Consider the following 23,355-nt stretch of genomic DNA (forward strand, 5'->3'; position numbering starts at 1 on the left):
GTCCACTTGGCTTGTGGGAAGGGTAAGAGAGGCAGAGACGGTGCCAGACTGATGCTAACCTGTTCCCCCGGTCCTGCCAGGAGACTCTTCGGGCACGAGGCCCCCAGGCTTCCTGTAAGGAGGGTCTCTGGGGGCCCCTCAGCCAGACAGCTCAGTGGGAGCCCTCTGCGACCCTCACTTAGCTTGCAGTCAGAACGTGGGGCTGGGGAAGGACCCTCCAGGGAAAGGAGGAGAGATGCCCTGTGTACCCAGATTCCCCCAAGAGAAAGAGCGTCTGACAAAGGCATGGAACACAGAGCAGGCCCCGGGAGGAAGCGCGGAGATCTCAGGCAGGGAGAGGGCCCTTCAGGCTAAGATTTCCTTCTGGAATGCTAGGTTGCATTTGTTCCGGAATAGTAACAAGACAGTCCCCACTTTGGAAAGAAGCTGCCTTTGATGTATTGTCTGGTGGCAGACCACAGCTTCCCCTGGTCCACAAACAGGACGTGTGCCATGAAACACCGTGCCCAGCTGAGCCCAAGGGAAGGTCTGGCCGGTAGAGGAGCAAAAGTCCAGCCTGAAAGACACGCATGTCCTCATAATGCCGGGACGTTTCTCTGATGTAAGGTGGGAACTTTTCACTTGATGAAGTGTCAGGCACAGCGTGGGGAGCAGGGAACCCCTGGGCTCGCCGGATGCTTCCACACGTGGGGAGCCCAGCTGAGGCCCTAAGGGGTGTGCCTAGCAGCGGAAGAGGGTCTGGGCTCCCTGGAAGGGAGGACTTCCTAATTACAGGGATCTTCTTCCAAATCTAGGTAGGGAGCTCCCCGTCACCAGAAGTGTTCAAGCAGTCTGTACAGCCGTGTGACGCCAGACTTGAAGCTTCTTGCCAGTCCTGCTAGACTGAAAGCAACTTGAAGAGACCTCAGACCACCCCCTGCCCCCCGGTGGTTTGAAAGCTCGGACTGTGACCCAATGCCGATCATTTCTGGCTTACCAAGGGAGCTCGGCCATCATACTTCACGGGGTGGGTGGGGGGGTGTCTGAATATTTTATGGTTTTGTTCCCAGCCTTGTGAGGTCAGTGGGGGGCGAACCCTTTATTTCCGGAAGGTAGCAGGAGCTGAGAGGAGCGTGTGTTCAAATTCACATTCCCCTATGTTTTTGGAGTCCCAGGGAAAGGCTCTGACTGGCCAGAGGCCTCTCCCCTGCACCTCGTTATTGCCAGGCTCACCCAAGCTGCCACAGTCTGTCATTCAAGGAGCGCTTCATCTCGAGGCCTTGGCTTTGGAGGGGAAAAGGGGGGGGATGCTTGCCCCTCCTTTGCAATGTATCTCTACGGTGTATCAGTTGCCTATAAAATTCACACGTTCCTTTTGAAATTTAAAAACGGCTGTTTTAACATTGCTCGGTTGGACCGGGGTGATGCCCATCACAGCTCGGCCCCCTTGGGCATAGAGCCGACTCCTCAACCCAGCGATGCCGTCTGAAGTCTGAAACAATGGCTAGTTCTTCAGATTGCCTGCAACCAAATGACCTGGAAAGAAGGAATGCACAGCTAGCGAACGGAGTGTTGTTTCATGTGCGGTGGGTGGCGGGATGGTGGGGAGGCGGACATTTTAGATCTGGGGTCCCCAAGGAGGCCCAGGATCATAACATTCCAGAACTGCAGGGCCCTGTAGGGGTCTGCTAGCCCAGGATTTTCTAACTGTGCTTCCCAGACGCCTGGGGGTCCGTGGGGGTCTTCTCCCATTCCCTCTTTGACTGGAGCACATCTGCTGTGCTTTACAAGGCGGCCTAGCAAGGGCTCGTGGCTGAAAAGCTATTGCAGCCCACGTTTCTGACGTTATAGACAAGAGCCCGGAGTTCAGCAGAGGAGAGGTGTTCACAGCGTCGCTTCCTACGTGCCTGCGGGAGCCGGGCTGGGGCCTCGGGTGCAGCCAGGCCTGGCTGGCAGTTTGCAGGGGTGCTCTGTGCAGGAGGAGGGCACCATTTCTGAGAATGGCCCGCAGCCCCGAGCTTAGAAGGGCCCCTGAGGGTTTGCGGGGGGCGCATGGCAGCGGGAGGCGGCACCACGCTGAGTGGTTCCAGTCAAGGGGTCTTCGGGATGCCGGGGGAGGGACAAACCTTGTGCTGGAAGATTCTGCCTTCCGTGCAGGCCTGACTTCTCCGGCCCCGGCGTTCCAGACCTAGAGTCCTGTGGCCCGCTCTTGGCCGGCTTCCCTAAGTCCTAAACGTCCTGACCTTATACCAACACCTTGTGTGGGGGCCTCTCTCTGGGATGAAGGTCATCGGGGAGGCAAGGCGAGTTTGTGATAATTACACTCTCGAAGGGGTGAAGCCTGTTGACGGTTGCCACGTGCAGACCTTGAGCCTGTGTGGTCAAGTTGTTTCCCCCAAGTAAGTCCGTTAGCTGCCCTGGTCCTTCTTTCTGGGTAGGAACAAACACTACATGCCAGCCTCCAAATTTGGAATCATTCTTCGGCTGTGTGTGTGTGTGCGTGTGTGTGCACGTGTGTGTGCTGGTGAGCTGGCACTTACAAGCCTCTGTGACTCAGAGGCACCCGTGATCCCTCCCTCTTCTGTCTTTCTGTTTGGACGCAGACCCCCTCTGCTCCGCAGGCATGTGTTTGCTGCGGCTCCGAATCTCCACTTGTTCTCCCCCCTCTGCGGCTGCTTCTCAGGGCACGGCCACCCCGGCCAGCAGCAACAGAGGAAACACAGAAAAACCTGGAAAAATATTTGTTTCACTAGCAGAAGTGATCTGCGTGAGGCTCCGAGGGATCCGGGTCCGTTTTTAACTGACTGGCCGAGAGCCGGGCCGGATGAGTTTTCCTGCAGGACTGTTTTTGGTTTTGAACTAAGTGGTGCTCAGCTCTGACCCGATCGCTGGCCCAGCGGAGGCTGACCCGTGGCCTGTCCAGACCCCGCTTTCCCTGGATGGGCAGTGCCACGCATGCTCGGTGGAGTCTCGGGCGAAGGGCCGGGTGGCCTGGGTCACGTCAGCTCGGGGGCAGAGCCACACGGACCAGGTGCTTCGTGGCGGCTCCTTCTAGGGCAAGTCCCACCGCTCTGTGGGCGTGGAGTGCCAGCCGGAGAGGAAAGTGGTTTCGGAAGAAAACCGCCTCCAGGGCGGTGGGTGGGGGAGCGGAACCCCACAAATTATGGGGCCTGCGTCACTTATAGCTCTGGATGTGGTACAGAAGAGGGGCCGCAGGGGGGAGCCTCGGGGTCCTTAGGAAGAAATTCAGCAACACAGCACAGAGCAGGGCAAGTGGCTGGGCTCCCTGAATCATCTCAGATTTGGCTTTATATTTTATTTTTAAAATGTCTGTTTATTTTGAAAGAGAAGGAGAGAGAGAGAGAGACAGAGAGAGAGAGACAATCCCAAGCAGCCTCCACATGCTGTGAGCACAGAGCCCAACGTGGGGCTTGATCTCACAGACCGTGAGATCATGACCTGAGCTGAAATCAAGAGTCAGATGCTTAACCGACCAAGCCACCCAGTCGCCCCTCTCAGATTTGGCTTTAAATCAAAGTTCCCAGGTTTCCTCAGAGAATCTGCTGGAGAGAGAGGGGATAAGGGGATCGCGACCCTGAAGTTTGGGTCTCTGAGGATACGTGCGCCTCTACAGAATGGCCCAAATCATTGTCACACCCTAAAACCGTCCTTGTCACCCTAGAATTCCTTTCAGGACTCTGGGGCTGTGCCTGTGTCCACCGGGCCCTTCTGAGTAAGAGCTCTTAGGTTCACCTTGGAGGTAGATTCATTCACCGTTTTCCGAGGAGCGTCTTTTCCAGGGAGGTAGGTGTTCTCCAGGGGGACCAGGTGTCTCTGGGGTGTCCTGGTGCCTTCCTTCTCCCCCGCCCAGGTTCACCCTGCTCCCTCACCCAGCACTGTGTTGCATGGCTATGTCGGTGGACCCCTTACTTCTGCCTCCAGGTTGGGGCAGAAAACAGAAAACGGGGACCCCCCGCGGGAGCTCCCAGGGAGGAGATATTTGTTCTCTCCCCCTCCCTGCTGAGCTCTTACCTGGAAGTTACACATCTCCTCAAACTTCGTTATTATTGTTTATAATCCAAGTATAGTGATCATGCAGTGTTCTGTTAGTTCCAGGTGTATAATGTAATAATTCAACAGTTCTCTGCACCCCTTAGTACCCACGGTAATAAGCGTGCTCTGAATCCCCTTTATCTGTGTTCCCCCCCTGCCTCCACCCACCCGCCCTCTGGCGACCACCAGTTTGTTCTCTGTATTCAAGAGTCTGGTTTCTCATTTGTCTCTTTTCTTCTTTGCTTGTTCGTTTGTCTTGTTTCTTAAATTCCACACATGAGTGAAATCATATGGTATTTGTCTTTCTCTGATTTCACTTAGCATAGTACTCTGTAGCTCTAACCCTGTCGTGGCAAATGGCAAGATTTCATTCCTTTTTGAATACTATTCCATTGTATACATACACCGTTGTCTTTATCCCTTCTCAGTCGACGGACACTTGGGCTGTTTCCCTATCTTGGTTATTATAAAAAATGTAGTCGGCACAACGGTACACAGATCTTTTCAAATTAGTGTTTTCATTTTCTTTGGGTAAATGCCCAGTAGGGTCACGACTGGGTCATAAGGTAGTTCTATGTTTAACTTTTTTGAGGGACCTCCATACTGTTTTCCAGAGCGGCTGCACCAGTTTGCATGCCCACCAACAGTGCGAGAGGCTCCCTCTTTCTCCGCATCCTCGCCAACACCTGTTGTTTCTTGTCTTTTTGATGCTAGCTCTTCTGACTGGTGTGAGCTGATGATCTCATTGTGGTTTTGATTTTCACCTCCCTAGTGAGCCTGAGCATCTTTTCATGCGTCCGTTTGCCACGAAAGACCTCAAATAGCCAAAGCCGTCAAGAGAGAAGAACAATGCTGGAAGCATCACGGTTCCAGATTTTAAGATATACTACAAATCAGAACAGTAGACACTGGCAGAAAAACAGACACGTGGATCAATGGAACAGAACAGAGAGCCTAGAAATAAATCCACGTTTATATCAATTTGGTCCGTGAATCTATGACAAAAGAACCAAGAATACACAATGGGAAAAAAGTCTCTAACAAATGGTGCCGGGAAAACTGGACGGCTCCATGCAAAAGAATGAAACTATCCACAATTGTTACACCATCCCCGAAAATAAACTCAAAATGGATTAATGACCTAAATGTGGGACCTGAAACCATAAAAGTCCTAGAAGAGAGCATAGGCAGTCGTTTCTTTGACAAGTGGCTTTAGCAACATTTTTCTAGGTAGGTCTCCAGCAGCAAGGGAAACAAAAGCAAAAAGGACCTATTGGGACTTCATCAAGATAAAACACTTCTGCACAGTGAAGGAAACAATCAACAAGACAAAAAGCAACCTACAGAATAGAAGAAGATATTTGCAAACGACGTCTGGGATAAGGGGTTAATACCCAACATACATAAAGAACTTATATAAGCCAACACCAAAAAACAAATAATCCGATTAAAAACTGGGCAGAGGACCTCTCGGCCTTTTTTCTCTTCCTCCGCTTGACCACTCTCCCAGCAACTCGGGGTCTCTGAAGCTGTGAGTGCAGGACGCTACATGAGCCCGTGGCTTCTCCACTCTGCATATGCCCCCTTCGGAACCAGCCCCTTGGGCACGCCCTCCTCCGCTATCCTAACTGGAGTTTGTGCTGTTTCCTGCTGGGTCTCTGATCCACCAAGCAGGAAAACCATCTTTTCTGGACTCTTCTATAAAGCGAGTTTTGACAGTCTCATTGTCTGAAAACAAAGCTCCTCATAACCTATGCTGGACAGCCACAGTATTACACAGTATTGGCCCACACCCACTGGCTGGTGTCACCACACTGGTCTTACAGCTGTGGCTGAGTGTCAGGGCGAGGTGACCTCCAGCGGTTCACAGAGATGTGGGTAAGGATGGGAGTTCCCACTGTCTCCTAGGACCCTCATCAAATGCCGGCAACTAAATGCAAATCCTGTGCCACGGGGACCCAGCCCTGATTATTATATTTAACCCAGCTTCCTGGCCACAGGTAGGGGATGCCAGACCAAAGCGAGACCCTGCTGGTTTATCAACCAGATTTCTCCAGAGAAACAGAACTGATAGGATCTATAGATAAATAGGAAGACATTTATTTTGAGGGACTGGCTTGCAAAGTTATGGAAGCTGAGAAGTCTCAGAATCATACCTCTGCATGCTGGAAACCCCAAGAGCCAGGAACACCGATATCCGACAGCTCTCTCTCTGAGCAGAGAGCTCAAATTTCTCCTTCCTCCACATTCTGTCCTGTCCAGGCCCTCAGAGGCCTGGGTGAGGCCCGCCCACACCGGGGAAAGTGGCCTGCCGTAGTCAGTCTGTGCTCGTCTCTTCCAGAAACACTGACGCGCACAGAGAGAATGTTTCACCAGAAAATCCAGGCATCCCTCGGCCCCATCAGACTGACACAGAAAATTAACCATCACACAAGGCGAAGTCACAGGAGACGGGAAAGGTCAGACTCGGGTTCTAGAGTCATCTGACTGGGCGCCCAGATTTCCCACCCTTGGCAGGGTCTGCTGCAAATGCAGTGTGAAGGAACCGAAAAAGCATGTGTTTCTTTCAGCGCGAACGTGAGTTATGTTCTTAGGAAGATGCTACAGAAATACTCAGGATCCAAGAGGCAGCAGGTCGAGGTGACAGGCTTTTCCCCACTTCAGACACACCAGCACCGGCAGGAGCCCCCTCCTCCGAGGTTGGGGTCCCAGGCCCCCAGCCCCTCTCTACATCCTGGCCTCTTCCCTTGGCTCCCTCAGCCTCCGTTTTTTACCTTTTAGTCACCCAGTTAGCCATTTTGTATCTACACGAGTATTTGCATCCAACCTTCTCCATTCAAGTCATTAGCTTGGCCCAATCCGTCTGGATGGGAACCAGTGCCTTCCCTGTCGGTGGGAGTGGGATCGGTGGGAGCGAGGGGTTCCGCCCTGGCCTGGGGGAGGCTGTGAGGGGGTGGGAGCTCTGAAGGCAGCTCTGAGTCACTTGTGACAGTCCTGCCCGGGGCCAGGTGTGAGTCAGGTGAGTCAGGGGCCAGGTGGCTCTGGGAACAGCCTCATCCCTCAGGGAGACGTGGGGTCCTGCGGGGGCAGGTCGGGACTGCTACCGCCCCCGCCCTGCAGAGAGCCCCCCAGCCCCGTGCGGAGTTCATTCCCAAGCCCAGCACGGGGCCCAGTCGTCCTGCCATTGCTTTGTGAGCAGGGCCCCTGTTCGCTGGTGTTTCCCCGGGGGCCCTGTGAGGATGAGCAGAGCAGGCTGTGGGGGTCCGGCCTGGAAGAGAAACTGAATTCCCCCACACCCAACTTAGAATCCCCAGTGCCTGTGTCTGTCTGTCCTTACCTGAGTCTTTCCTCGGGGATCCTCGGGTCCTTCTGCAGACAGACGCCTCCCTGGCCTGCCCCAGCCGGCTCTCCAGGCAAGCTGCAACCAGTTCCACCGGTCGTGACGGCCTCGGCCCCAGATGGGCCCTCCGGAGGTCCAGAAGCTTCGGGGAGAGGGAGATCCCGATGGGAGCGAGGCCAGCCTGGAGGCTCCCTGTCGTGGGCTGTCCCTCCCCAAATTCACACGTCGAAGCCTAAGCCCCAGCACCTGAGCCCGTGACTGTGTTTGCAGACAGGGTGTATACAGAGGACACGAAGTTAACATGGAGCCCATGACCTAATCTGGCTGGTGCCCCCATAAGAGGGGATCAGGACGGAAACCCCGGGAGGGTGTGTGCACAGAGGGGCGGCGGTCCGCAGGTCAAGGAGAGAGGCCTCAGAGGAAACCAGCCCTCAGGTGCCTTCATCTCGGACCTCCAGCCTCCAGACTGGGAAGTTCACGTGTGCTGTGTCAGCCCCCCGGTGTGGTATTTTGTCGTGGCAGCCAGAGCTGGCGAAAACAGGCCCCCAGCGTCTTCTCCAGGGGATTTGAATCCTCTGTTCCTCCTGTTTCCCTCCTATTACTTTCCTAATGCGGTAGGAAATATGCTAAGCAATTACCGTAAACTTAGGGGCGGCTTAGGGCAACGGGAACGCATTCCTGCATGACGCTGGAGGTCCGAAGCCCAAGACCCGGGTTTGGGCGGGCTGTTGCTTCTGGAGGCTTCAGGGGGGAGTTCGTTCCCTTTTGCTGGAGGCCGCCCACAGCTCCCGGCCCCTTCCTCAGAGTCCCCTGCCTTTCATGAACCCCCACTGCTGACAGTGACCTCCCACCTGCCCCCTATACAGAGGGGCTGGTGGTGTTACTCAAACCCACGGGCCTGAGACCCAGGGGGCTGGCGTCCGGGGGCGAGGGGAGAAGGATGTTCTGTGTCCTGGGACCCTGTGATCACATGGACCCCCCACATAATTCAAAGCCATTCCCCAGGTCAAGACTTTGAACTTAACCCCATCTGGGGCACCTGGGTGGCTCAGCCGGTTGAGCGACCGACTTCAGCTCAGGTCATGATCTCATAGCTTGTGAGTTTGAGCCCCACGTTGGGCTCTGTGCTGACAGCTCAGGGCCTGGAGCCAGCTTCGGACTCTGTGTCTCCCTCTGTCTCTGCCCCTAACCCACTTGCATTCTGTCTCTGTCTCTGTCTCTCTGAAAAATAAACATTAAAAAAAAATAAAAATAAACTCAACCCCATCTGAAGGTCCCCTTTGCCGTGTAAGGCAGGCTACTTGCAGGTTCTGGGGACTAGGGTGAGGACATCTGGGGATGTTCGGCCCCACCGGCCTCGCCACTCCGGCCCGCTAACTCACCACACCTGGCTTTCGCTCAGAGGTCAGCCAGGGGACGCGTTCACAGGGTCTCTGGCTTCCCACCCTGGCGGCGGCCACGGTCACCCCAGCCCGCATCTGTGAGACGCTGGCCGGAGAAGGCCCTGGAAGGGGGGTCTGCCCACCGAGGCTTCACCCAAGCTAAGCGGGACGCGGCTGTTGACAGCCAGCGGCCAGGCCAAGGGCGCCGGTCCTGGGCCTCGGGGGTCCTCGTAGCAGAGGCTCTCGGGGTGCCCCAGAGGCGCAGCACTGGAGGGTCTGTCACGGACTTTCCGTCACCCCGAGTGACTGGTGAACTGTTTACAGGGCCAGACATCACCCTGAACTGGAGACAAACCCCCCCCCCCCCTATGCAAGGTGCCTGCTGCTGTGTCCCTGTGGTGTGCTGGGGGCACACGCGTGTGTATGTATATGTGTGAGGTCGAGTGTATGGGTGTGAGTGTGGCTGTGGGGGGGTGACTGGGGGGCACGCAGGTGTGAGTGTGGCTGTGGCGGGTGTGGAGTGCAGCATGGGGAGGCGCCGACTCACCCCTGCAGCAGGCGGGGCACCCGGGCAAGGGAGGAGGAGAGGCAGCGGGGAGCTTGCGGGGAAGGTGAACTTGTCCTCCAGGCTGGGGGGCTCTCCAGGGGCTGAGACGGATTTGAGGCCAGCTTTCAAGCCGCCTGCCCGGAGGGTCCCGGCTTCGGGGCCCAGGCTCTGGGGCACAGCCGCGGCCACAGAGGAAGGAGCACGGGGCGGGGGGGCTCACCCGACCCCCGCGGCCTCTGCAAAGTCCCACAACTGTCCTGGGCGGTGGAGAGAACTAACCAGCTAGTTTTGCTGGGTTCCAAACAGCGACCACGAGAAGCAGCTCTGTGTCAGCAGCATCCGGCCAGCAACCCCTGGGTTGGGCTCGGTGGGGTTCCTTGTCCCCTCCCCGGTTCTGGAGAGCGTCCCCACCGCCCACTCCAAGGTCTCTGTTCCTTCTGGAACTCATGCAGCAGGCCAGCCCAGCCCGGCCCTCCCAAGGAACCTAGCAAACCCAGATAGGAAGGTTTGCTTGTGTTCTCACGCGCGAGGGCACAGAACGGTTCCCTGAGGAAGTCAGGCCCCACTCAACTCGCAGAAAGGCTCCTTGTTGAGCCTGAGCCCGGATAAAACAGAACACAGGCCAGAGGGGGCACGTGCACCTGCTTCTCTGGGAGCCTGTAGGGAAGACTGGCCCCACCTGGCCTCTCCTCCCCAGCGCCCCTGTCCCGGAAGCCTGTATTGGCCCCAATCTTATCTCTCGCAGCAGAGAGTTGTAGAAAGATCCAGCCAGAGGACGCTCCCGTGCTATTTCAGTCCAGCTGGATTTTAATCTTTAAAGTAATGATGCCTAATCCTTAAATTACATACTTTCCACAGAACCGGGGCATGTTTTATGTTGTTGGGAGTGACCCAACTAAGGGTTTCTGCCTAAGGTGAAACAGCTGGTTCCTGGCTAGGCTAGGGCCACAACCAGCTCACGCCGACCTCACCCTGGGCTTAGCCTCGTGTCCTATACCATTTGTCGTTAGTCACTGGAGTGGACAAGTGTGCTTGTTTCTAACCCTTCATCTATAGCAAAGAGAGACCTGTATTATGATTTCTGTGTTCCCATTAAATCATAAATCCCTCCTGGTATGTCACTGTGCAGTGGGTAGCTCCTCAGTTGTGCAGTGCACAACTTGTAACACCAAACATGGCAGCCCTGCATCCAGAGTTAACCCAACAGTATTAATTTATCCCTCCAGCACAAGGAACAATGCCCTGGTGGGGTAAAATCATGCCGTTATCCTAAGACTGATGGTCCTAATGTGCATAATCCAGTATAACTGAGCCCAGCTGTGTTGAAAGAAACAGGGGAGTAGGCAAAAAGGAAAGGCCTCCCACTGCTGGACACCCTGGCTACATGAGGAGGCCTTGTGCTCTTAGCAGGCTGAGCTGGGCAGCTGTGGGTACATGGCCAGTCAGGAGGGCATTTGGGGGGGTGCTGTGATGGGGTGCAGCCCTCAGGCCAGGTTTTGTCCTGAGTCAGCTAGAGAAGGAAGAAGTGAGTTATTTCTACCTTCACCCACAGGTGACGAAAGTTTATCACCTTTCCTGCCTCCGGCTCCATTTCCTTATCTGTTCAAAAATGGGCAGTGCCGTGCCTGGCCCACACCTGCTCTGAAGGACAGATAGCAAGAACAGGCTGGGTTCCTGACATGTCGCTGAGCACAGCCTAATGTCACAGCGCCTGGTGCCTCTGTGCGTGAAGCTGGTGCTCAGACGTGGGGGGTGGGGGAGCCTTTCCCAGCCTGCACCTGAGGAGCAGGACACCATGCCCAGCTCCGTCCTGGGCCCTGTGTAGACACCACACCAGTCTTCTGGGGGCACTAAGGAAATATCCTGTCCCTCACAATTTTGGGGGTTTTTTTGGAGTAAGATAGCCCGGAGTTGGAATTTTTTTCGAGCAGCCTTGTTGAGGTATAATTGACAAATGAGACACGGAACATATTTAATTAAAGTGGGCATTTTGACATGTGACTACACCCACGAAACTATCACCCCAAACAAAATCATGAACACAAGCGTCAACCCCCAAAGTTTCCTTGTGCCTCTCCTGTCCCTGCCCCCGGGGGCAGCTGCTGCCAATGTTTATTTTTAAAATTTTGTTTTTAATGGGGCGCCTGGGTGGCTCAGTCGGTTAAGCGTCCAACTTCAGCTCAGGTCATGATCTCACAGTCTGTGAGTTCGAGCCCCGCGTCAGGCTCGGAACTGACAGCTCAGAGCCTGGAACCTGCTTCGGATTCTGTGTCTCCCTCTCTCTCTGCCCCTCCCCTGCTCATGCTCCATCTCTCTCTGTCTCAAAAATAAATAAAAACATTTTTAAAAATTATAAATAAATAAAATTTTGTTTTTAAGTTTTATTTGAGAGAGAGAGAGAGCACACGAGTGGGGGAGGAGCAGAGAGAGAATCCCGCACTGACAGCACAGAGCCCAACGTGGGGCTCGAACTCATGAACCGTGAGATCATGACCTGAGCCAAGATCAAGAGTTGGACGCTTAACCGACTGAGCCACCCAGGTGCCAACCCCCACCCACCCCACCGCCATGTTAATTTAAAGACACTTTCGATCACAAGATGCATGGTGACCCCAGGGAGCTTTAAACCCAAGGGAGGAGTGAGCATATGTGACCGAACAGTGGTCAGGAGAGGCTTCCTGGTGGAAGCAGCCTTTCAAGGAGTGGTGGCTGGGATAGGGGAAAATCCTTTAGGGGCGTCTGGCAGAGCACAAAGCTAAGCTGGCTACTGCCAGCCGGGGGGTGGGGGTGGGGGGACAGCGAGTCCCACGGAAGGGCCCCGGCACGGCCAGGTTGGAATCCTCTCGGCCACTCCGCTGTATGATCTCAGGCAAGTTCCCTAACCTCTGTCAGCCCCGATTTTCCTATTCGGGAGCTGGGGGTAATGATCAGTTTTGTTGCAAAAATTAAAGCAGTTAATTTACATCAGGTGCCTGGCACTTAGTCGGCACTCAAGAAATGGTGTCACCCCACCATCTACTATTTGAGTAGACGATGCTAAGTGGGGCCAAGGAGTGAATAAGCCACACACCTAGAGCCAGCTCTGAATTCAGTACTGAGTTCATGCTGCTCCTCCCACCTCGAATGTTCATCTTCCATCTTCTGAACCCATCATTCAAAGACTCACTCGGGCCTCGCCACCTCCGGGAAGCCTCCCCCGATTCCTCTAACTAGGATTCTAAATGCTGCGGTGTTCTGTCCTCTCTAAACCCCTAATACTATTTGAGTTGTAACCACACAGTCTTACAATTCACGGTGTGGTGTTGGGCATCGTTCTCAGTGAGTCTCTATTTTGACTCCTGCGTTGAATGCAAGTTTCTTGAGGGCGGGAACCTTGTCTCCTGCTTCTTCGTGCCTTCCGCCATATCTTCGGACCCTCAGCTAAGGCTAGGAGTTCATCCAAGAGGTGAGTATTAATTTAGCTAGACGCTGTAGAGAGAACCGTGGTCCACACCACAGGGAGAATGTTTTGAACAATGAGGGGCAAGTGTGAGGCTGTTGTCTGGTGAGCTGCTGGAACAAACACCACAGACGTTCATTCGTCACGGTTCCGGGGGCTGGGAGTCCAGGACCGAGATGTCGGCAGCTCTGGTGTCTGGTGAGAACCCTCTTCGTGGCCCACGGGACGACGTCGTCCCCCTGATGCGTCCTCACACGGTGGGAGGGGTCTCTTTTGCAGGAGCACTAATCCCTCGCGGAGCGTCCAGCTCGGGACCGCATCGCCTCCCAAAGGCCCCCGCCTCCTAGGACCATCACAGCGGGGCTTGGGTTTCAACGCGTGGGTTTGGGGAGGATGCAGGCTTGGGGGCCACAGCAGTCGGCGTGCGGTGACGATGTTGATGGTGGTCACGCCAACACTGCTCTTCTCCCTAAAGGTCGGTGGGTTCGGGCACGTCCCCCAGAGACGCCCAGACCTGCTGGGGGCTCAGCCCTCTGACACCACCGGCAGCCGGCCCTGTCCCTCCCCGGGGGCCCCCGGCCGGGCCTCGTGGGTCAGGAGCGGTGCCCGCCGACTGTGGCACCCTGGCTCCCAGACAGATGGAGACGGCTTTCTTCAGAGCCACGTGACTGCCTTCTGCTCAGCCAGCGGTCTGACCCGAGGCTCCTTCCCTGGGGGACTGTCCTCTGTCCCACACACAGACTCACGCCAGCAGCCGGCTTCCCGGAGCTGACACCGGCCGCTCTCCAGAACCACCCGCGTCTGCCCCGCTCTTTGATACACTGCTCTGGGGGTGACTCATCACGAGCGGTTCCTGTCACCAACAACAGACACCCCGAGGAGGCCCGAGAGCTTCCCTCGGCTCAAGAGTTGAGCTGGAGGCGAAACCCGTTTCACAAGGCACTTTGCAGGGGAAGAGGGGGAAGCGACACGAGGGGGAACAGACCGTCAGGGCCCGGGAGGGCGCTCGGGTGGGTCCCCCGCGGGCTCTGGTGGGGCCAGGACCTCAGCACGCTCGCCCTCTCCTCCCCTGCCGCTCACCACCCGGCCCACGGCGGGTCCTTCCTGGCCCGGGGAAAGACCCGTCGGTGGGTCCCGGGTCACGTCCCCGACGTCGTCACGAAACGAAAAGAGCGTCACGGATGTCGGCACGGGCCAGACCCGGCTTTGAGCCCTGCTCTGCTGCTTTCTGGCTTCAGCGCCCCAGGCAAGTTACTTAACCTCTCTGAATCTGTTTCTTCACCTGGGAAATAGGCGCAAGGCCTACCCTCAAGATTGCTGTGAGGACTACCAGTGACGTGTGTTACGTGCCCAGGACGTGGCAGATGCTTACACCTAACAGCACATGTTAGTTAAGCATCTGCATCTCTCGGATAAGCCCTCTGTGCCTAGCAAGAGAAATGGAGCTAGCGTTCAGGTCTCCTCTGGCGGGAACAGGTGTCTCTCCGGACGAGGGGTGTGTCCGTTTGACCCGCTCCGCCCTGTGGCCCCCACACGAGGGTTGGGATGCGTGTCTCGTTCTGATGGAATCTTGACAGCAGGCCCCAGGCCGGATTCCCGGTTCCAGGCCTCTGATAACTTTCTCAGCACCCTGAAGGCAGGTGCAATCTCCCATAAACCCTGGGACAGGTGCTCCGCGGGGCTTGCGGTAGAGACTTTGAACCCCGGTCACCGTCCAGGCACGGGCACCGTGGACCGGGCCAGAGACACGGGCTCCCGTCAGCCCCTTAGCGCGTGGACCGCCGGCCGACCGGGCGGACCCGTGGGGCGGCCTGTCCACTCGGCCTCCAGGAAGACACCGGCCTTGGGGTGGGGGGACATTCAGGAGAGAGAACCCCACAGGCCGTGGCCGCAGCACTGAGGGCCCCTTTCATCCCAGGGGAGGGAGGAGCTTCCTGGGATTCTCTTCCTTTCGCCAAGGAAGAGATAACTTCCTCCGGGTGGCCCGTCCAGCAGCGAGAAGCAGGCCTGGGAGAGGAACCCAGACCTTCTGGCTCCTTCTACTAAGCCTTGTCCAGCGGGCTGCCGTGGGAGACCCTGCAGGTCCAAACAGAGATGGGATGGCTGTGGGTCTGAGCCCTAAAGAGCCTCTGGACCCCACATTTTCACGGTTAAGGCAGCAGAAGCTGGTATAATTTTGAGGAGTGTTATTTGTCACCATGCATCAGAGTCCTCAAAGAGGCCCGTATGTTCTGACCAATTATTTTCCTAACAGGAAGGATCTTAAATAATCACCACGGGGCATCAGGTTAAAGTTAGTCATAGCATTACCCACCATATGACCCAGAAAGTCCACTCGTAGGCGTGAGCCCAAGAAAATGAATGCGTCATCCACGCGCACGCAAATTACGCGAATGTTTTTAGCGGCACTATTTACAATAGCCGCGAAGCGAAGACGACCCAATGTCCATCAGGTGCTGAGGGGATAAACGAACTGTGACAGATCCGCACGATGGCACGTTATCCAGCAATAAGTAGAAGTGAAGTCCTAGCACGCGCTGCCACACGGATGACCCTTGCAAACGTCGTGCTAAGTGAGAGCAGGCGGTCCTAAGAGACCACACGTTTCTGATTTCATTGATATGAAATGTCCAGAATTCTTGTCTGGAGGCAAATTGATAGGAACAGAAAGCAGATCGGTGAGTGGTTGTTTAGGGCTGGGGGTGCGCGCGGGGGTGTGTGAGTGGGGTGGAGACTGACTGCCAAACGTTCCAAAATCGGATCGTGGTGATTGTTTCACAGCTCTGTGTACACACGAACAAACATTAAACTGTACACTTTAATTAATTTTTTTTCTCTTTAGTCTCTGATCAGATGTGCTTTTCCTAAGCAACTGCTTATTTTTAACGACACACTTAAAAAAAAAGTTTATTTATTTATTTTGAAAGAGAGAGCCCATGCATGTGAGCAGGGAAGGCTAGAAAGAGAGAAATAGTAAGAGAAATAGAAGAGAAATAGAAAGAGAGAATAGCAAGCAGGCTCCATGCAATCAGTACAGGGCTCAAGGCGGGGTTTGAACTCACAAACTGAAATCATGACCCGAGCCAAAATCAAGAGTTGGAAGCTCAACCGACTGAGCCACCTAGGCACCCCTACAGGATACGCATTAAATGGGCGCATTATTATTATTATTTGTGTCTCAAATAAAACGGACACCAGGATGTTATTCTCAGCATTTAAAAAAAATAATAAACTACTTAAAATAATCCAAATCCCAGGGCACCTGGGTGGCTTAGCGTCCACTGGTTAAGCGTCCGACTTTGGCTCAGATCATGATCTCGTGGTTCATGAGTTCGAGCCCCGCGTCGGGCTCTGTGCTGACAGCTTAGAGCCTGGAGCCTGCTTCGGATTCTGTGTCTCCCTCTCTCTCTGCCCTTCCCCCGCTCACGCTCTGTCTCTCTCAAAATAAATAAATAAACTTAAAAAAATAAAAATAAAAAAATTTGTAGTAAGTACTTTATTAACATTTCTCCCTAGCTGGATTCTAGTAAAACACATATTTCGGAGATATTTACACAGTTCTCCATAAAATTAACATTAAATACTGACCATATGTTGAGGCTTAGAAATCCAGTTTAGGGGCACCTGGCTGGCTCAGCCAGTACAGCATGTGACTCTTGATCTAAGGGTCATGAGTTCGAGCCCCACGTTGGGCATAAAGCTTATTTTAAAATTAAAAAACAATGTTTAAAAAGGAAAAAGAAACCTGGTTTCACTGGATTTACTGTACTGAATAGTACTGAGATACTCTATTGTATTCTGGTCTTTAATCTCAAAGAAGTAATCCTATTTCATTTCTTATTTCGTTATTTTCATTTGGGGGGTGAGGATTTTCTCAATGCCTTCAGTCAAAGCTTCTCCACCTTTCCCACCCTCCGGCACATCTGTAAAATGACAGAATTTGTGCGTTTGTCTGTGGCTGCATTGCCTGTGACTGCAAGTAACCGGCCCAAGAATGGCTTCCCTTTCGGGGAGCAACTTCTCGGCACCCTGAGTGTAAAATTTGGTAGCCTGTTGACTACCCAGACTTTCAGCTCGTAATATACAAGTTTGCAGCACATGTGTAACTTTAAGAAATAATGGAGAGGGATTCGGTGCACGCTTCAGCAATTTTCCCCATGGTAATATTTTGCAAAACTGCAGTCCAGTATCACAACCAGGATACTGACGTTAGCACACAAGGTCCGGAATGTCTCCATCGTTGCCAGGATCCCTCCTGAAGCCCTTTGACAGCCACGCCCACTTTAGCCCCCATTTCTACCTTAACTCCTGGCAGCTACCGATCTGTCCTCCATTTCTACAGTTGTGTCATTTCGAGGACGCTGTCTAAACGGAATCATATGGCACGTGGCATTTCGGGATTAGATTCTTTTCACTCAGCATAATTCTTTGGAGATTCATCTAGGTTACTGTGTGTATGAGCAGTTCCTTTTTTTTTTTCCGTGATGAGTAATTTTCCACGTGTGGATGAACCACCATTTGCGGTTCCCCCATTGAAGAATGTCTGGATTGTTTCCAGTCGGGAGCCATTACAAATAAAGCAACTATAAAGCATCTGATTACTTTTTTTTTTTTTTTTAGTGTGACTATAAGTTTTTCTTTCTCTGGGATAAATGCCTAGGAGTGTAATTACTGGATCACTGCACGTTTAGTTTGTGTGTGTGTGTTTAAGAAAATGTCAAACTCCTTTCCAGAGTGGTTGTACCATTTTCTATCCCCATCAGTAATGCATGAGTAATCCAGTTCCCCACCTCATCACCAGCATTTGGTTTCGCTATTGTTTTTTGTTTCAATAATTCTGGAGAGAGTGAGCTCTCATTGTGGTTTTACTTTGCATTTCCCTAATGAATGATGATGTTGAGAACCTTTTCTTGAGTTGATTTTCTGTTCGTAGATCTTCAGTGAAATGTCTCAGGTTCTTTGGCTTGTCATTTTCTCATTGGAACTTTCTTCTTTTTTTTTTTTACTGTTGCATTTTGAGAATTCCTTATATATTCTAGACAGTGAGTAGTCCGTTGTCAAATAGGTGGTTTGCAAATATTTTCTCCTAGTCTATAGGTTGTGCTTTCATTCTCTAAACAGGGTGTTTTGTGGAGTATAAGGTTTTAAATCTGATGAAGTCTGGTGTATCACTCTTTCCTTTTTTTTTTGATCATATTTTTGGTATCAAATCCAGAAACACTTTGCCTAGTCCTAGGTCACAAAGATTTTTTTTTTTTAACGTCTGTGATCCATTTTGAGCTAATTTTTGTATAAGGTGTGACTTAGGTTAGGTTGAAGTAATTTTTTTCTGACCCAATTGCACTGGCACCATTTCTTTAAAAAGGCTCTCTGCCTTCCAGTGAATCGGAATATGACTCAGGTATCTTCATGTGGGTTCATTTCTGGGTTCTCTATTCGGTTCCATTGATCTATGTGTTTGTCCCTCAGCCAATAATCCTCTGCTGTCTTGATTCCTGTAGCTCTACAGTAAGTATTGACATTGGGTGTTCTGCTGTCTTCCACTTTATGATTCTTAATTTTTTATTTAAAAACATTTAATTCCAGTATAGGAATCATACAGTGTTATATTAGCTTCAGGTGTACAATATAGTTAATCAGCAATTCTTTTCATTTCTCAGTGATCATCATGATAAGTACTCTTAATCCCCTTCACAAATTTCACCCATCCTCCTACCCACCTCCCCTCTGGTAACCATCAGTTTGTTCTCTGTAGTTAAGAGTCAGTTTTTTTGGTTTGCCTACTTTTTTCTTTGTTCGTTTGTTGTGTTTCTCCACTGTATGATTCTTGTTCAAAATTGTTTAGCTCTTGGAGTTTCTTTGCCTTTCGATACCAATTTTGGAATAATCTTGTCATATCTACAGAAGTCTTGCTGGGCTTCTGATAGGAACTGCTTTAAACCTGTCTGTCAGTTTGGGGAGAATTGACATCTTTAAGATGTTGAGTCTTCCAATCCATGAACATGGTATGTCTTTACATTTGTTTAGATCTTCTCTGATTTTTTTTTCAGCAGTTTTTATCATAAAAGTCCTACGTGTATTTTGTTAGTTTTACACCTAGGTATTGTTATTATTTTTCTTAGCAATTGTAAATGGTATTTTATTTTTAATTTCAGTGTCCAGGTGGTCACTGCTAGTATACATAGAAATAAAGTTGATTTTTATATGTTGATCTTATGTCCTATAGTCTTGGTATTTTGTTCTAGCCACTCAGGTAGACTAAGAGTCCCCAATGCCTTGTCTCCACCCTGTGGAAGCCCCACATTACCCACCCCTGCATCTACCATCACTGTTCTTTCAGGCTGTCTCCTGCTCTCCTTGGATGCTGGTTAGTGCCCGAGGTGTGGCTTTGCTCGTGCTGTTGTTCCTCCTATAAGACATCCTCCTCTGCAGACATCTCCCTCTGCAGACTCCAAGCCCACTCCCCCTGCGGGGGCAACACCAGCCCCACCCCTCCTAAAATCTTCTTTGATTCTAGGCTCTCTCTCTCTCTCTCTCTCTCTCTCTCTCTGAGTTAGTGCGTTTATGGTCAGCAGCATACATTTTGTTACTTACATGTCCTCTGACTGTTTGCAGGTAATAGGTTTGTGCCCACAGACACTAAAGAATAAGCTTGTTGAGGACAAGGACTGGTTTTGCTCTTCACAGCTCACAGAAGGCATTCCAGCAGAACTTGACTGAGTGATACACATACAGGTGTGGTTTCTGTAGAAAGTCAGACAACGGAATAAAAAGAAAGTGCTGAGAAGGATTCCCAAACAACTGCCATGGGCTTCTCTTCTTGGCTTCCCCACTGCGTCTGAGATACAGGATGTACCGAGAGACCTTCCCCTCTATGGCATGCCTGAAAAAACAACAGCAAAGGGCCCTGGACAAGCTCCGACTGTTTCTGGCCTTGCTCCCTGTGCTGTAGCCAGAAGGGAAGGGCTGCTCAAAGGCTCTCATGCCTCAGGAAGGAAAACCAATCTGCAGTAAGGCTCTGTCTCCAGATCAAGTTCTTAAACAAGTAGTGAATAAATAGGAAAAAAAATATTTTAGGACAGAGTGGAGGTTGGGTTGTATTTGGAAAGAAGTGGCAGGCAGCAGGGAAAGTTGGGGGAAAGAGCCAAGAGCGAAAGATCTGAACACACAGAGGCAGAAGTAATGGAGAGAAAGGTTAGAGTAAAAGCCAGGAGGGGAAAAGAGACAGCGGGGCAGAGATCTTGGAATAGAGAGATGACCAAGAAAGCAAGAGAGAGGAGAGAGAGGAAGAGAGAAGAGGAGAGGGGGAGGGAAGGGGATGAGAAGGGGAGGGGGCTGGGGGTAGAGCGGGAAGGAGGGATTGGAGAGGAAGGGAGGCATGGGAGGGGAGAGGATGGGAGGGGAGGAGACAGGGGGAGAGGAGAAAAGGAGGATGGGAAGGGGGAAAGCGGAAGGCAGAGGGGAAGGGAGGAGGAGGGCAGAGGGGAGGAGACAGAACAATATAGGTCTACATATGTTGAGAATGGAAAGAAAGCCAGGAGTAGATTTACCAAGAGAACTGAAGGCAGCAAGCCTCGGAAAGAGTGGTCTGGCAGAGAGAAGTCCGCACGTCGGGAAAATGGGAGAGGACCGTGGAGAGGCAGAGAAGAGGTCAGACCTAACAGAAGAAGCAAGGGTCTAGTGTCACAACACCTTTTATTGGCATTTATCAAGAGCCTGATTTAAATGCGTGTCTGTGCCTCTCGACGCAGACCTGAGGCAACCTCCAGGCCATCATCACGACTTGTCTTTGCACTGGGCAGGATAAGTCGAGAGGAGTCAAGGATATTGAAGGCTCAGTCCCTCACCCGGCTACGTGTCTACCTTGATGAAAGCAAGCTCCAGCTTCTGCTTCAGGGGCCCTCTCTCCTGGGACCCCTTCCTCGCCTGGGAGGGGCCCTACAATTGTCCCCAGGGTCATATGTTGTACAATTTGCAAAGGTCAGCTATTTAAGTGCGGCCACGTCCACCGTCCCTTCCCTGTGTGACCAGGCACTGTGCACACAGATGTCCTGCTAGGACAGGAGTTTTCAGGAGTACTCCCACCACCACTGGCATGATCACATGGAGGTACACAGCCCATGGTGCTACTATAACATGAATGCAGGGCCCCAGAGGGATGGGGCCCTCTGAAGAGAAGGGGGCCCTCTGAAGCAGAAGAGAAATGAGGTTTGGGATTGACAGAGCCAGAAGCTGGGCCGGGGAAATTCTTGCGATCACCAGATGTAAAACAGGAAGTGTAGGATTTACTTTCTGTCGAGGTCTAATCAAACCTGAGGCTCTCACCTACTGGGAATATGCAGTCACACAGCCTGTACCGTCCTGAGGACACCACGCGTCTCTTGCAATTCCCCTGGGGACGCTTCAGTGCTGGAGCCACTGAGTTCCCAGATGTCTGCAGCTCCCCGGAGTGTGTGTGGTTCACTCAGCATTAGTTACCTGAGGACGGGAGTGTCTCCGTGTCTAGCAAACAGCTTCGCGCCTGGCTCCTGGCAGACATTCAACACGTAATTAATTGTAAGACTCATACACGAATGAATGAATGAGTCAGTGAACGAACAAATGAACGAGTGAATGAAGGAATGAAGGAATGAATGAATGAACGAACGAACGAACAAACGAATGAACAAACGAACGAATGAACGAATGAATGAACAAATGGATGAATGAACAAATGAACGAACGAACGAACGAACGCACGAACAAGCTGCATTGAAATAAATACCTGGTTGTTCATTCTCCAGATGCCATCAGTATAGCTTTGTCTTCACGGTAGGGAAGGAGACCACACAAGGACATAGTCCCACGTGGGGGGTCTGTCCTCTTGTCGTCCCCTGCCCCGCACGGTGACGAAGGCTAGAAATGAGAATGTTGACAAGCCCAGGTTCCCACACCCAGTCTCACTCGCCTTGCTCAAGTCCCTGTGTTCTCAGTGGAACAAATCTGTTTTCAGCCATTCCTCGGAGTTTCCTGACGTCCCCGCGGCGGTTTCCACAGAGGGCTTGCTTCTTGCAAAACCTCTTTGGCTGTTCTGGTTCCCTTTGAGTGGGAACCTCTATTTGGCAACAGAAGTAAAGTTTCCTCACGGGTTTTGTGTTACAAGTGGAGTCTTGCCCCATTCTGGGAGCGACTCCTGTAAAAATACCGCTGTATTTTTTAGGCCGTGACTGCGGGGTCTGGGCTTCACGTAAGGCCACAAAGACCCGGGACTGAAGAACTGAGGGCTTCCTTTTAAAACGAGGTAGTGGACTTTGGACGGGATTTTTATTTGGATAGCCTGGTTCTTGGAAATGGGGCCCGTCTCTCTTGGGATATTCTAAAGAACCTTTCGTGCGTCACCTCAGACACTTGCTTACGTACACCCCCGGGGCCAAGCACTGGATGGGGCTTCGGGGAGGCCACGACCCCCGCCCGCACCACCATATACACAGAGATCAGTCCTCTCACACAGGCCGCGTTCACTCCTGTTTCGTCTCTGCAGACATCTCGAAACCTGTGCCACAACTAATCAGAATCTTCCCGGTGGGCGTCTCAGACCGTTTCTTGTGGTTCAGTTCTCAACAAGAAAAGAGAACCAACACTTTCCCGGCTTCTGCCTAACCTCCCTGTCTGAACCGAAAGGCCTTAACCCACTCACTGTGGAGTATTTTCTTTTCCTCCATCGGTGGTGGTGGTGATGGCCATCGGAGACGGGGCCGGTGGGGGAGAATTTACCATCGCAGGCCAGGCCGATCACACTTTCTTAGTTATTAGGACCTCTTCCCCAAGGAGATCTGCTGTCTTGGCTGAGAAGGCCCCGGGAAAGTTCCAGAGCTCTAAGCCTGCTGTGGAGGGGCCCGAGCCGGCTGGCCTGGCGGAGCGTGCCTCGGGGTCGGAAGGTAAGGCATCATTTGATGTCCGGCTCTCTTCCGTCCACAGGGGATTGCTATCGTAGGAGTGGCCCTCTCCCCATTCCGATGCTAATCTGGCAATCCCAGCAGTGCTTTCTGGAGAAAGAAGCTGCCGGAAGAACAAGGCAAATGTGCCAGCAGGCTGCGTGGAGACAAACACCAGCCTCTGTGTGGACATCTGCTTTGCTCTTCAGGGTCAGAGAATAGAAGGGGCTGAGGGGGAACAGAGACGGGCTGAGGACAGCAGGCCTTCAGCGGATCTAGGCCTCAACCGGTGGGACCCTGAGCCCCAGGGGCAAACACTCAGGCACCCTCACCACAGCCTGGGCCACAGAACACGGGGCGCACAGGGTTCTCTCCGAAGCCCTCGCCTCCTGAGTCCTCCGTACCGCTAGGGCCTGGTTCTCTCCTTCCCTCTGACCACTTTTCCGTGCCCTCTGTGGGCATCTGACAGTCCACGCACCTGCTGAACTGTCCCCCGCGTGGCAGGCCCCTGCGTCCCCAGCTAAGGATGTCACGATGCGCAGGACCAGCTACGTGATTTACGGGGTCCAGCCGAAAAAGAAATGTGGGCCCCTCATTCTTTTTTTTTTTAAATTTTTTCTTATCATTTATTCATTTTTGAGAGACAGAGAGAGACAGAGCACGAACAGGGGAGGGGCAGAGAGAGAGGGAGACACAGAATC

At 52.6% G+C, this 23,355-nt stretch overlaps 2 long non-coding RNA genes across 2 annotated transcripts; one reads left to right on the plus strand and one right to left on the minus strand.

Annotated features, from left to right (window-relative positions):
- The first annotated feature begins 27 nt into the window (after nt 1-27).
- LOC109273781 (uncharacterized) lies at nt 28-2,894 on the plus strand. Its single transcript, XR_008419570.1, has 3 exons — nt 28-606; nt 795-1,569; nt 2,137-2,894. It is a non-coding gene; the product is annotated as an uncharacterized LOC109273781 (long non-coding RNA).
- Nucleotides 2,895-14,911: 12,017 nt separating this feature from the next.
- On the minus strand, nt 14,912-23,234 carry LOC109273782 (uncharacterized). The gene is made up of 3 exons (XR_002083258.2): nt 21,505-23,234; nt 21,066-21,268; nt 14,912-15,523 (listed from the first exon to the last, which is right to left on the minus strand). It is a non-coding gene; the product is annotated as an uncharacterized LOC109273782 (long non-coding RNA).
- Nucleotides 23,235-23,355: the final 121 nt, after the last annotated feature.

Source organism: Panthera pardus, unplaced genomic scaffold (assembly GCF_024362965.1).
Source record: "Panthera pardus isolate Hobbes unplaced genomic scaffold, ASM2436296v1 HiC_scaffold_6, whole genome shotgun sequence".
Lineage (NCBI taxonomy): Eukaryota > Metazoa > Chordata > Mammalia > Carnivora > Felidae > Panthera > Panthera pardus.